This window comes from Schistocerca gregaria, chromosome 1 (assembly GCF_023897955.1).
Source record: "Schistocerca gregaria isolate iqSchGreg1 chromosome 1, iqSchGreg1.2, whole genome shotgun sequence".
In the NCBI taxonomy this organism is placed as follows: Eukaryota; Metazoa; Arthropoda; class Insecta; order Orthoptera; family Acrididae; genus Schistocerca; species Schistocerca gregaria.
In genome coordinates this window covers 1120048949-1120062911 of record NC_064920.1, presented here as the reverse complement: position 1 = coordinate 1120062911, position 13963 = coordinate 1120048949, and the positions used below count along the sequence as shown (strand labels likewise).

General features: G+C 46.2%; 1 non-coding gene across 1 annotated transcript; it reads left to right on the top strand.

Annotated features, from left to right (window-relative positions):
- The first annotated feature begins 335 nt into the window (after positions 1-335).
- Positions 336-410, top strand: Trnal-caa (transfer RNA leucine (anticodon CAA)). The gene has a single exon. It is a non-coding gene; the product is annotated as a tRNA-Leu (tRNA).
- The last annotated feature ends 13553 nt before the right edge of the window (positions 411-13963 follow it).

The following is a 13963-nucleotide window of genomic DNA, read 5'->3' as shown; positions in this document are numbered from 1 at the left end:
AGCCCACATTCAGGATCTTGTTCAAAGACTTAATCCTGCCATATTTACTATTCGAAAGGTATCTGAAGTGAGTGATCGTTCGACGCGAAAATTAGTCTAATTTCCTTTTTTTTATTCGCTTATGTTGTAATGGCATTATATTTTGGGCTCACTCTTCCCATTCTAAAAGGATATTTTGTGCTCAGAAATGAGCGGTTTGAGCAATAAGTGGTGTAAGTTCATGAAACTCTTGTCGACACAAGTATGCGTATTTTGACATTGGCCTCTGAATAGATATATATTGCATACTATCATTTGAAACTTCCTGGCAGATTAAAACTCGCCGGGCTGAATCGTGCATCGGTAGCTCAGATGGTAGAGCACTTGCCCTCAAAAGGCAAAGGTCCCGAGTTCGAGTCTCGGTCGGGCACACAGTTTTAATCTTCCAGGAAGTTTCATATCAGCGCACACTCCGCTGCAGAGTGAAAGCCTCAATCTCGATATAGTATCGTTTCTTGCTAACAGTATTAGCCTATTCCCCAGAATAAGCAGCTTTCAGTCAGTTAATACTCGGCGGAAATCAAGCCTGCATTTGGTTCACATGGCTCTGAGCGCTATGGGACTTAACATCTGAGGTCATCAGTCCCCTAGAACTTAGAACCACTTAAACCTAGTTAACCTAAGGACATCATAAACATTCATACCAGAGGCAGGATTCGAACCTGCGACCTTAGCGGTCGCGCGGTTCCAGACTGTAGCGCCTAGAGCAGCTCGGCCACCCTGGCCGGCTAGCCTTCATTTGGATCGGACTTCTTTAACTCCTGTGCAGAATGGTGTGCAGTATACTGCTACCGCTCGAATTCATAAATCTTAACAGTAATCCACGCGCTTTCAAACCGAAACTGCAGAGTTTCTTCATGGGTCACTCCTTTTATTCTGTCGAGGAGTTCCTTGATAAATTAAGCTGATTCTTGTTGTATTGTTGATTTTGTTTACTTAAACTTATGGACTGACTTCTTTCGGGTTCATAAATATTTTATTTTTATCTGTTATTACTTTTTTGTGGTAATTTCATGTACTTTCATGTTCTGTGACCTTGGAGATTTTCTCCTCAACTTGGTCCTACGGAACTTGACGTGTAAGTGCATAAATAAATAGCGCTTATACATGACTGGTAATAACATTAATGACACATAAAAATTTGTGAATTTGAGAACAGTTTTTTCGTTTCGGTGTTCGTAATGGATTCCCAAAGTCCTAAATAATCATGTTGAGTTGGTTGTATAAGCCTCTTTTCTATATTTTCTTTTACTTTACGTTAATTGTAAGCTACTGTAGACAAACTGCACTTCCAGGAGCCACATCTGAGGATGGTAGATGGCCATAATGATCCAGACTTCATTGTAACAAAGAACATCACAGTTACTAGACGTGGCGGCAGTTATGAAGCAATAAACTGTTATAATAACAGCAACTGTGAGTCATTGTTTTGTGGACAATAACACTCCTGAAATGAAATACCTGAATACAGTCCCAATCTGCACCTTATGGAACACGTTTGGGATTAGTTAAAATGCCCACTTCATCGCACACCCCAGCGTCCAAACCACTACCTTCTTTGGTTTCGTATTTTGAAGTTGAATGAACTTCCTTTCCTTCACAGTCGTTCAGATACCTTACTGAAAGTGTCTCCAACATAATTCACACCTTCATAAAAGCAACGTGTGGGCTCACCACAGGTTAAAGTCCGCTATTAGGTGTCCTTATTCTTTCGTTTAGATAATGTATACCGTCACATCTGCTAATGACACCTTCCAGTTAACAACATTTGTAAACTCTGGGTCCTCATTGTGTCACATGTTTCCATTTTGCAGATACCAGTCATTGACTTGTTCCAGTCATACTCATGATCAATATCGACCAGTGCAATCAGCAATCGATTGTAGGTTAATTTTCCTTCCATCTTGTTTTATTGCAGTTCCCCGTAAGGATTGTTAAGTTGTAACTTCAAACAGTACACAAAAGGAAATTATTAGTCAACGAGAGTTTCAAAGTGAGAAAATATATCTTGAAATTCATTCAAATGCATGTAAAAAAGCGACATAAGCTGTTCAGTGACTGGGCATTCTAAAACAGTCACCATCAGGAACTCGCACGATTCTTATAAAAGTCAGGTTCCTGATTTGAACCATTATCTGTTTAAGTCTCAGTACCTGCAGGGGAGAAAACCTGCCAAACATTGTTGTACCTGATAAATGTCGCAGTTTTTCATGGCCATTCATATCGAAAGATTCCTGAACAGATTTGTAAAATAGGGTTCGGGACATCGATATGATGAGGCGCTAAAGAGAAGAACGGCGTGATGTAATATCCATGTGTGTATATAAAGGGCAATGTCCCAGAAGACAGAATCAACTCACTGACTCATCATCGCCAATCCCAAATCACTAAGGACAAAAACTTGAAATCTGCAGGGGGAATTAATCCTACAATGTAGGCGTCGTTTAAGAAGAGATTTCTCGAAATTCCTGACCCTAAGGTTATGAAATAGGGTAAGAAATGTTTGTTGGTAATACTGTGCTAGAAGACAATGTTGAATTGTTACTACAAGAACCGGTATTTGGTTTCGCGATAATAAATATGGAAACGTGTTTAAGAGTTTCTGGAAATTTAACCCATATGGGGGTGAAATAGTGGGTTAAATTTTTGTTTTGAAAATAAATCATTATTAAAGAAGTACTAAAGCTCTTTTGAAGTTACATCAAAAAATTTCTGGTATTTGACATCTCTGTTAGAAACAAAAGAAATACGTGTTTCACCCTTCCAGATAATACTGTCCCTTGAGGAAATTAAATACGGGATTAAAAATTTTATTTAGCTTCTTTGTTAGAAATAAAATAATACGTGTTTCACTGCCTTTGGAAATTCAACCACTGGGTGGTGAAATACGCAATGAAAATTCTCAAGAAAATATTTTCTTACACTGAAAATTTTTAAAGCTAAATCTATGAGAATCGGTATTTGATATATCGATTGGATATAAAATGGTTCAAACGGCTCTGAGCACTATGGGACTTAGCTGCTGACTTCATGAGTCCCCAGGAATTTAGAACTACTTAAACCTAGCTAACCTAAGGACATCACACACATCCATGTCCGAGGCAGGATTCGAACCTGCGACCGTAGCTATCGCGCGGTTGCAGAGTGTAGCGCCTAGAACCGCTCGGCCACTCCGGCCGGCAATTGGATATAAAGAAATATGTGTTAGGAGATGAAATTTTCTACGGAAATAGCACCATAAAAGGCTTGATGAACAAAAACCTGGGCTCTAGCTACTAGAATCCCTTTTTGGTCAGAATGGATTCGAAAAATCGTGCTTGTAGGTGTTGCAATTTATGAACAGCTTAAAAATTCGATTAAAGAAATACATAATAATCGGGATAGACTATGCAGTCCATGCGAGAGAATCACCGAACGCTAAGCCAGTATGGTTGTTTTCAGTGCAGTCCTCTTTTTAAAAAAAAATCGCAAAGGAATGCAGCTGTGTAATGAGAAAATTCGGAGAAAATCGCGAATGTTCACGTAGCTCGTTCGACACCAAGAAAATAATTCTTGGTCTGAAGCTTCAATAACTAACGAAAATTTGTAGGGACATTTAAATGTTCCATTATCGCTCTAACGGTAAAACAAGGTCCCCACACTATTAATTTAGACAAGAGGATGCCGACGCTAAATCGCGCGCATTGGGAAACAAATGTAATTGCAGCGCCGGGAGAAGAAGTAGCTTACATGGCAACTGACGTGTGGGGAGTAATTTCGTTTTTATGCTCCTTCCCCGAGTCCGGTCGGCGCCAGTGGAGGATATTTGCAGGGCCGCATTACCGAAGTCAAATGAAGCAGACCGTGACAGCGGCATTCGCGGCCGCAGAGGGCGCCCGAGTGCGTTTAATTGATTCGGACATCTCGCATAGCTGCGCCGCGGCTGCGCGACGGCCGTGAAAAATAAACAGAGGCCCCAGGAATGTGCCGCGCGGGCACTGTCCTCCGAACGGCCGCCGTAATTGCGACGGCTGCCAATTAAAAAACGCCGCGGCCGCTCCGTTCGGGCAGAAATGCTGCCGGCCCGAGGGGGCGTCCCTGTGTTTATATTTCTATGTGTGTGTGTGTGTGTGTGTGTGTGTGTGTGTGTGTGTGTGCGTTCGTGAGTGAGTGTGCAAGCTCCGAGCAGGCTGCTTCGCAAATAAAACACGAGCGCAATGACGCACAGTGTGAGTGGGCTAAGTAGCCATCTATAATTGTTTCATACAGCAGTCGTTGACCATAATAACACAAACCTCCAGTTACTAAGGGACAATATACTACGCTCCAAATGAGGACTGCTTGCTGTTAAAAGTGCAATACTAGGACGATGGTATCACACAAAACTCAATTCAGCATGACGGCATTATGTTCTTGAGTGCCCATTGCACTGTAACCACGCCTAGTGGACAAAGTAACACGTACTTCATTTGTGGCAGGATTTGGCTCAACAGTTCTTCGGAAACCACCTTGGAAAGATGTTTTCTCCATTTCCTTTAATGTTGGTTACTTCTAAAAATATCTTCTTATGCCTCGTGCAGGAAGAACAAAACCTGTCACCAATTGTCGAATTCGGAAAGCAGAGTGGTCACTCCCTACACGTACTGCAGTTAATAGTCCAACGAAATTGCTGTTCAAATTACTGGGGACTCACTATATTCACGCTAGTGTGGGGTGGAATGGTTCAGGAGGGCAGTACTCAATCGTCATGCAAGATTTATACCACACTATGTGACTACCGCTCGAGAGGATATCGTGTTTGCCCGGCTATACAGCTTCACAAATTACCGTGAGACTGGAAATAGGTTTGTTCGCTGCAAGTATCCAATAGAAGAGAATGAGGGCTCTACCGTACTATGGCCAGTCAGCAAAGTGATCATTGTTATGACCACCGTTATGAAGCTGATAGTGGAGTGCAAAACGACGCGAAGAGACCATGAGGATAAAATCAGAGAGATTAGAGCCCACACAGAGGCATACCGACAATCCTTTCCACGAACAATACGAAACTGGAATAGAAGGGAGAACCGATAGAGGTACTCAAGGTACCCTTCGGCAAACACCATCAGGTGCCTTGCGGAGTGTGGATGTAGATGTAGATGGATGCTTGAGAGGAAACATGCTTTTTTTCTGAGGAGTCACAGATCTGCATACTTCGTTGTGACTGATGTATCTGCGTGTGTAGACTCTGAGGAGAACGACTGTTGCCATAATCCATTCATCATTGCCATAAGAGACATCACCTACTGCGACAGTAGGGTGTCCTCCTTGGTAGTACAACACGGTATCCTTTGTAAGGAGAGCCGGTAACTTGGACAACGGCTGTCACATTCATAACCAGTTAACCCTTATCCTTGAGGTCCCCATTTCGTTATCTTTCAGCAAGATAGCGCAAGACTGTACGTTGTCTTGGCTGTCCTGAACTGCCATGATGAACAGTCTTTTGGTGGATGGCCTGCCCAAATTGTTGTCTAGATCTCTTAAGTACAGAGAAAAACATGACTTGTGGGTCACCGAGAGACCACTCGCCAGTAACTACCATTGATGAGCTGATGTACCACTGCCGAATGAAACATGGGTATATGTCATCCAAGCCCATTTCTGCTCGATGCCCTGGCGGTATATCACCATTATTTCTGCCAGGAGCGGCAGTTCACCATGCTAATTTTGCAGCCTGTATAGTCTCAATTCCCCTAGAATAGTAACTGTGTACTGTACAGTAAATGCGCATTAAGGGAAACTTGGTTAATTGCTGTCTTCATGACATTGCAAATTTAATGGCCACCAGCACGCGCATTTGACAGTAAGATACCAGCAAAAAGACGGGTGTTTTTTAAAATAGTAAAGCTTCTCGGTCACGACATTCATCCGACATCTCTTTCACCACGATGTGCTACCATAAAGACGTTATGTCAGTAAGCTTTTTGCGCTCATTGAGGTGCGTTATTCTGCAAAGCTGAGTTGTTGGAAGAGCTGCAATCGACTTTTTCTTGGTTACAAAATCGGTGTGTTATATTTTTAAAGGTTTACAGAAAAATTTGGCCTTGGGACTCATCACAATGTTATAAAGCATTACAAATTTATTTAAAAATCATAAGTGACAGAATCTGTTAGCTGCAGACTGGCTGCGTTTGTCACGTATTCAACAGCCAATTCGCTAAGATCAATGTAGTCTACACAAACTGGGATTGATGATGAAGGAGAAAACAGAAATTGCTTTATAACGATACTTCATCTTCAGGCAACACAGTTGTCGTCATGGCCGATTTAGGCTTCTTAGGAAGTCATCATTAGATGATCTGATGCATTACATAGTAATGCATAAACTGATCAGGCCATGAGACATGCTCGAATATTTATCATGGATGAGCTGTTTGACTTTGTCCTTGGCAGGATATTCTGTACTTCATGAATGAAGCCCATGACACTTGTGCCACTACGACCCAGTATATTAGAACATGTTTTAGTAAAACAGATCTGAATATGGTCATTACAGACCGTAACCGAAAGTTCAGCCACCCTGATCACTGGCTCCCATATTACAGTGGAACCTGAATGGGTTCAGGACGCATGTGGCCGAATTACAACTCCTTATACGAGAGTGCTCCTTGTGCTTATGTCTCCAAGAGACACATTTTCGGGCCACTGATTCTCCTTCTTTACGCGGCTATACCGTATATCGAAAAGATGATCTGACGGGGCAAAGGGCAAAGGGTGGTGTTGCGGTTTTTGTCCGTGACATGCACCCATCATCTGAGCTCCCTCTCGTCACCGACTTGCAAGCAGTTGCAGTAGACATTCTTGTGGGTCGGAGGCTCACAGTCTGTTCTGTTTATTTACCACCTCCGGATGCGATAGACTCTGAGGCTCTCACGGACCTTATTAGCCAACTCCCCCGCCCATTTCTTCTTCTGGGGGACTTCAACGCTCATAATGTCTTATGGGGCTCTCGGACTACTTGCCCCAGGGGTCGCATTCTGGAAAACGTCATGATGTCTGAAGTACTGTGCCTCCTCAACTCTGGTGCTCCGACTCATTTCTGTACTGCTTCCGGATCGTCATCGGCTATTGACCTTTCCTTTTGCTCTCCAGCACTCGCGGATTCTGCTCTGTGGGAGGCTGCAGCTGACCTCCCTTCTAGTGACCATTTCCCCCTCTGGATTCGCCTCCTGGATGAGGCTGTGGCATTACCAGTGCCGCCCCGGTGGCACCTTTGCAGAGCTGACTGGACACTTTTCAGCCAACTGGCTGTTTTGGAACACCGTGCCAGCGTCCACGAATGGGTAGACCATGTTGCAGCCGTGATCTCACATGCTGCTGCATTGTCAATCCCACGGTCATCCGGTCATCCCAAGAGGCGTCCTGTCCCTTGGTGGACCACTGAGTGCCACTCAGCCATCCGCGCCCGCCGTGCAGCACTGCGCCGCTTCAAGTGCCGTCCCTCAGCTGACAATCTTGCGGCCTTTCGGGTGGCAAGGGCCAGAGCGCGGCCAGTGATTAAAGAGAGCAAACGACGGTCATGGCAATCGTTCTTGAATTCCATCTCTCGCTCCACTAGTTCTACGAAAGTATGGGAAGCCATCAGGAGGATTTCCGGGAAACTCAGCCAGCTACCTGTCACGGCATTGCTGCATCAGGGATGTCTCCTCACGGCGCCGAGAGACATTGCCCAGACACTGGCCATGCATTTTGCGGAATCTACCGCCACTATTAACTGTGATCCAGATTTCTGCCGCTACCGCACTGCCATCGAAAGGGGTCACTTGGACTTCCGGTCTCTAAATTCTGAACCCTATAACTGCCCCTTCACAATGTGGGAACTGGATTCTGCGCTGTCTGTGGCTCATGATACTGCGCCTGGTCATGATCAAATCCGCTACAGCATGCTGCGGCACCTGTTGCTGCCATCCAAGGAAGTTCTCCTGAACTGTTTCAATATGATATGGTTATCTGGCACGTACCCTGACTCGTGGAGGGAGGCAATTTTGATTCCCCTCCTCAAACCAGGGAAGGACCGAACGCACCCCAGTAGTTATCGGAGTATTGCTTTGACGAGCTGTGTTGGGAAGACGTTGGAACGCATGGTCAACCGCCGCCTGGTTTGGCTACTCGAGACCAGGCAGCTCCTTAGCCCCTCTCAGTGTGGCTTTAGGAGATGTCGTTCCACTATAGACAACTTGACCCTGCTTGAGGCCGCCATCCAGCAGGCCTTTCTACGTAACCAGCATTGTCTAGGGGTCTTCTTTGACATTTATAAGGCGTATGACACTACTTGGCGCCGCCTTATCCTCAATCAACTCCATGAGTGGGGCTTTCGTGGCCGTCTCCCCATCTTCATTCGGTCCTTTCTTTCTCACCGCCTCTTTCGGTATTGGGTTGGTAATGTGCTATCGGATTTGTACGTGCAGGAGAATGGTGTTCCTCAGGGCAGCGTTTTAAGTGTCACCCTCTTTGCCGTACACTATCCGGAGTCCTGCCCAATGCTCCTTGTTTGTGGACGATTTTGCTGTTTTCTGTTCTTCCTCCAGTCTTGTCAGTGCTAGTCGGCAGTTACAGCTTACGATAAAGCGCTTAGAGGCATGGACTGCAAAGACGGGTTTTACCTTTTCTGCAGACAAATCTGTGTGTGTTCATTTTAATCGTTCTCGGCGTCTTCTTACATCCCCTGAATTGCGTCTGAGGGACACCGTTCTTCCTTTTAGAGACACTGTGAGGTTCCTGGGCCTCACTTTTGATTCTAGGTTGTCGTGGTTGCCTCACCTTAAAGACCTCAAGGTGCGGGCCCTGAAGGCACTGAATATTTTGAAGTGTCTGAGCCATCGGTCCTGGGGAGCAGATCGGGCGCGTCTGCTGCAGTTTTATAGGGCTTTTGTCCGATCGCGTCTTGACTATGCTTGCACCGTGTATGGGTCAGCAAGGCCTTCGTATCTGAAGATCCTTGACGCAGTACACCATGAGGGTATCAGGCTGGCCACTGGTGCCTTCCGTACCAGTCCCATCCCCAGCCTGTGTGCTGAGGCAGGGGAACCGCCGCTCGCCATCCAGCGTGAACTCCTCATGGTGGGACGGGTGTGTCATTTCCTTGCCTGTCCTACCTCCCCAGCGTACCCTACCGTTGCCCGACCGCCTATGGAACGTCTCTTTTCCAGTCGTCCCAGGGCAACAAAACCATTTGGGATTCGTGCCAAGCATTTGCTTGAGTCCCTTGGTGTGGAGCGTGTGGCCCCCCAACGACAAGGTTTTACTCGCCTGCCTCTCTGGTTGCTCCAGAGGCCAAGCATCCTTCTAGACTTGTCGGAGTACCGGAGGAACTGCACTCCGGCGTTTGTTTTTACCTCCTTATTTTACGATATTTTAAACCAGCATCCGGACCATGTACCTGTATTCACAGATGGCTCTAAACAGGGGGACTCTGTTGGTTGTGCTGTTGTTTTCCCTGATCGAGTCGTCAAGTTACGGCTTCCTGCGGCGTTTACCATCCTCGATGCCGAATTGTTTGCAATCTTGCGGGCATTGGAGCAGATGAGATGTGTTACCAGTCTTAAGTTCCTCGTCTTTTCTGACTCCCTGAGTGCCCTTCAGACCATGCAACACTTGTACCCAGCGGATACGGTCGTCCAGAACATCCATGATGCCCTACTCCACCTGCAACGGCAGGAGAAGGAGGTTTCTTTCTGCTGGGTGCCGGGGCACGTGGGTATTAGGGGAAACGAACTGGCGGATGTGGCTGCCAAAGATGCATGTTCCCTCCCTCACGTTGTTGAATGTGCCGTCCCCCTCCATGCTGTAACCTCCCTTTTGCGTTTTCGTGTTCTGCATCAAAGGGAAGAGGAGTGGTTGGCAGTTTCTGACAATAAGCTGCGTCTGGTAAAGGCCACTACGCGACCATGGCGTACGTCCTACCAGTCATACAGGCGGGATGAGGTTCTCCTCACTCGCCTCCGCATTGGACACAGTCCCTTCACGCATGGTTTTTTACTCCGGCGGGAGTACCCCCCAATCTACAGTGCTTCTGGCATCCAGATTACTGTCCGCCACATTTTACTTGACTGTCTTTTATTCTCTGACCAGAGGGTGGTGGTTTCCTTGCCACCGGATTTGCCCTCTATTTTGCAAGACGGCGCAGCGACTGTGGTTAAGGTCTTACGGTTTTGTGTCCTGTCCAATCTGTTGCCTCGGATTTTAGAGAAAAGGTTTTAATGTGCTGCTGGGTGACTGGCTCACCCAGGTTTTAGGTGAGAGGTCCGCCAGTCACGATTACCTCCTTGTTTCCCTTCGGTATCTGTTCTCTTTTCCTTGTGTTTCCTTTCCCTTTTTAGTGTGTTTCTTATCCTCTTGTTTTGCCTCTGTATGTGCGCATTTGGAACTGCGTCAGGCCTGTGTCTTTTAGCCGTTCTCCTTGTTCGGCGTCCGTCTTCGTCCCTTCACCGCTTGTGTTCCTGTTTCTATGCGTTTGGGCGCTGATGAACACGCTGTTTAGCGCCCGTAAACCTCAAACACACACCCACACACACACACGATAGTCTGGTGACTTAAAAATTTAAGACCATACGTGTGAAGGAAATTTATTCTAAGATATTATTATTCATACTCCCGACTACATCTGTTAAGTTACAAAGATATTTATGTGTGGGTGAGATATTTACACTCTCTTTATAGGCGGAAAAGAGCACACTTTGAACAGTATCGACAGAGTGTTTGTTTTGGTATATGGGACACATTGCAGCCGATTATACAGTATTTCCCTGTATTTACATTGCACTGAAGATATCTGCTCCAGCGATGAAGTGTTGACACTTTGCAACATCAAATAACGGTACTTGCAGTTAACAACGGTAATACCCACTTTGCTCCTTCTTCTCAAATATGAATTCAGTACTGCTCGTGTCTATCTCCAGTGCCATCCAAATTAATGCACTGCTGTATGGAAAAGTTTACTAATGAAGAACTGTTACCTCATGTTTGGCTGCAACGCAAGAGCAGCATAACAGTGACTAGGCTGGTTAATCACATCACAGTACTTCTCTGTCTGAGGGTTGCTGCAGTACTCACTGTTATCTGAACCACATTTTAGTATCTATACTTTACACTATATTCCACATTTACAGAGGGAAGTTCTGAAACAAATCGAATATATCAAGCTATAGTTTTACTCTGTAGCATCATACTGAAGGCTATGGTTTCCTTATAGCAAAATAGAGAAAATAGCTGTGAACCATAATCAAAAATTGTGGAAATAGAATAGTTTCACTCTGTGTACAATTAACAAACACATCACCTTAGCTGCTTTATGTTTCCAGTTCACTGACTTCGTGAACAATAACAGTATATCGTGTTCGTTTAGCTAAAGAAGACAAAAACGTCTTGTTTAGGAAATACATGATCCACTGCTACTCTTCACTGTTTTAGTTATATTTAATTGCACCTCACTTCTCTGCACAAGGGACTAACTATGACCCATGGTGATTCCAGCTTCCAGCTCAGTATCTTAGCTGATTGAGAATCTATCTGCATACTCAGAACTAGCAGATAGGGAATTAAATATCAATAAATAAAAATAAGTATTCCTGTGCATATAATTCCGAAAAAGAAAATCCTATTAGCTATGAACTGGCAAGTATAATTTTACATCAAAAATCCTAGAGAGGATCGCGAGAAATGAAAGTGAAAGAAAGAAAACTGTTTGGAGCGATCAGCCATAATTTTTGCCAAAACGTGAGGACCACAGACGAGCTATGTTACGCAAGAAGCACGAGCACAGCGTTTCGGTGCCATGGCACATCGTCGGGACGCGGCTCGACGAGACGTGCGGCGGGCGGCCGCCTTGCAGGCAGAGCGGGCGCCTGCGAGGGGTGCGCCGCGGGCTGCAGCTGTCAGGCGCGTCTGGGGCTGACGAGCGCCGTAATGGGCCGTGTCGCGTTGCTTACTTACGAAATTGCGTACACGGCTGCGCGGCGCCGCTCTCCGCCACGAGATGACGTGATTATCTCGGCACCGTGCGGAGCGCAAACGACGACACAACGGCGGCAGCCGGCGAGCATCCGCCCACGCACAATGAGATTAGGTCGCGAGCGCCCCTCAAGCTTCACACACACGTCAGACCCTTCACTGAGAAGGCCGCAGCAGGCCGAGAGTTTGCCGTTGGTGAAGCCTCTTCCTGCCCATTTGCGATCCCCACAACAGCAAAGAAATCTCCTTTGAACCCACAAAATTGTCTGAATACAATCGTTTTTCGCATTAGACAATACCATTTTCAAAAATTAAGGTCACTGTTAGGTACTCTTCAGGGCGTAACAACGGTGGTCTAGCGGCTAGACCACTACATTCTAGTCCTGTAGGTCCCAGGTTCAATTCTAAATATGCATCAGGGATTTTTCCTGGTTCCAGTCATACCAAGACAACTCAAAGGCAGCTCAGCTTACCGTCAAATGAGTACTGGATCCTATCCTGGATACAAAAAGTTACCATGGTGCTGTTTTCGCCACACAAGTGCAGTAGTGAAAAAGGCTTTGGTCTCTAAAAAGTCATGTCAACAGTCCACGTGCCACAGCCTTTACTTTACTTTACTCCTCAGGGCTAAGATAGAACTGGTTTCTTCTCGGGTTGACAGCCGCGTCAATGCTTTGTTCTCCAGCAACGTTTCAGCAAGTTTCTTACTTGCCATCTTCAGGCGAAGTGTCGGGTTCACGTCTCGTCCGAGTCTTTATAGCCGCTGGACCACGGGCATCTCTGCATCCTTGGCGCGGGTCTGCTGTCCAATCAGGTGCGAACGGAATCGGCGCGGCGGCCGCGCGGTGGGGGGGGGGGGGGGGGGGGGGGGAGCCGCGGGCGCCGGGTCCTGGCGTCTCGTCTCGGTGCGGCCTGTTTATTCCATACGCCGCCACCGACCTACCTCCATCGGAGCGCTCTCGTCTCATTCTCGATAATGTTGTATTCCACGCGCTGCTGAGTTGGAAGCCACTGTCCCGATTGACCAGGTTGTCACTAACCCGTATCTCCACTGCCTCTTTAATAACTGAGTCCCAGAAACCTTTCGCTCTACACAGTCTCTTGGTTTCTTCAAACTGAAACGTGTGTTCTTCACTGAGGCTGTGCTCCACTACCGCAGATTTTTCTTTTTGTCCGAGGCGGACGCTTCTCACATGTTCAGAGATGCGTTGCGTTATGCAACGCTGCGTCTGCCCAATGTATTGTTTCCCACATTCACAGGAAATACTGTAGACACCCGGAGTTCTTAGACCCAAGTTGTCCTTCATTGAGCTCAGCATATTTCTGATTTTTGTTGGAGGATAGAAGATGGTTCTTATCATGTTCTTCTCCAGTATCCTGTCAATCTTGGCCGTGGGTGGTACTGTGTACGGGAGGAACGCCAGACCTTTGTTGTTCTCATCTTCCTGAAGGTCTTCTCCTTCTTCTTCTTGCTCATATGGAGAGCGCGTCTAATCTGCGTTTCGGAGTATCCATTCATCTGGAAGGTTTTCTTCAGGTGCTGAATCTCAGCAGATAAACTGTCCTTGTCGCATATGTCATGAGCTCTATGGACCAGGGTAGTGAGCACGGATTTCCGTTGTGCTGGGTGATGGCAGCTGTTGGCGTTAAGGTACAGGTCTGTGTGCGTTTTCTTTCGGTGGACCGAGTGTCCCAGTGTGCCGTTCGTTTGCTTCTTTATAAGGATATCGAGGAAGGGTAGGCACCCATTTTCATCCATTTCCATTGTGAACTTGATGTTCTCGTGTATGCTGTTCAGATGGTTCAGAAATTCCGTTAGAATATCTTCGCCGTGCGGCCAGACCGCAAAAGTATCGTCCACGTACCGATAAAAGACCTTGGGTTTAAGACGTGCTGTTTCCAAGGCGATATCCTCGAAGTATTCCATGTACAGATTAGCGATACATGGTGCCCGTGG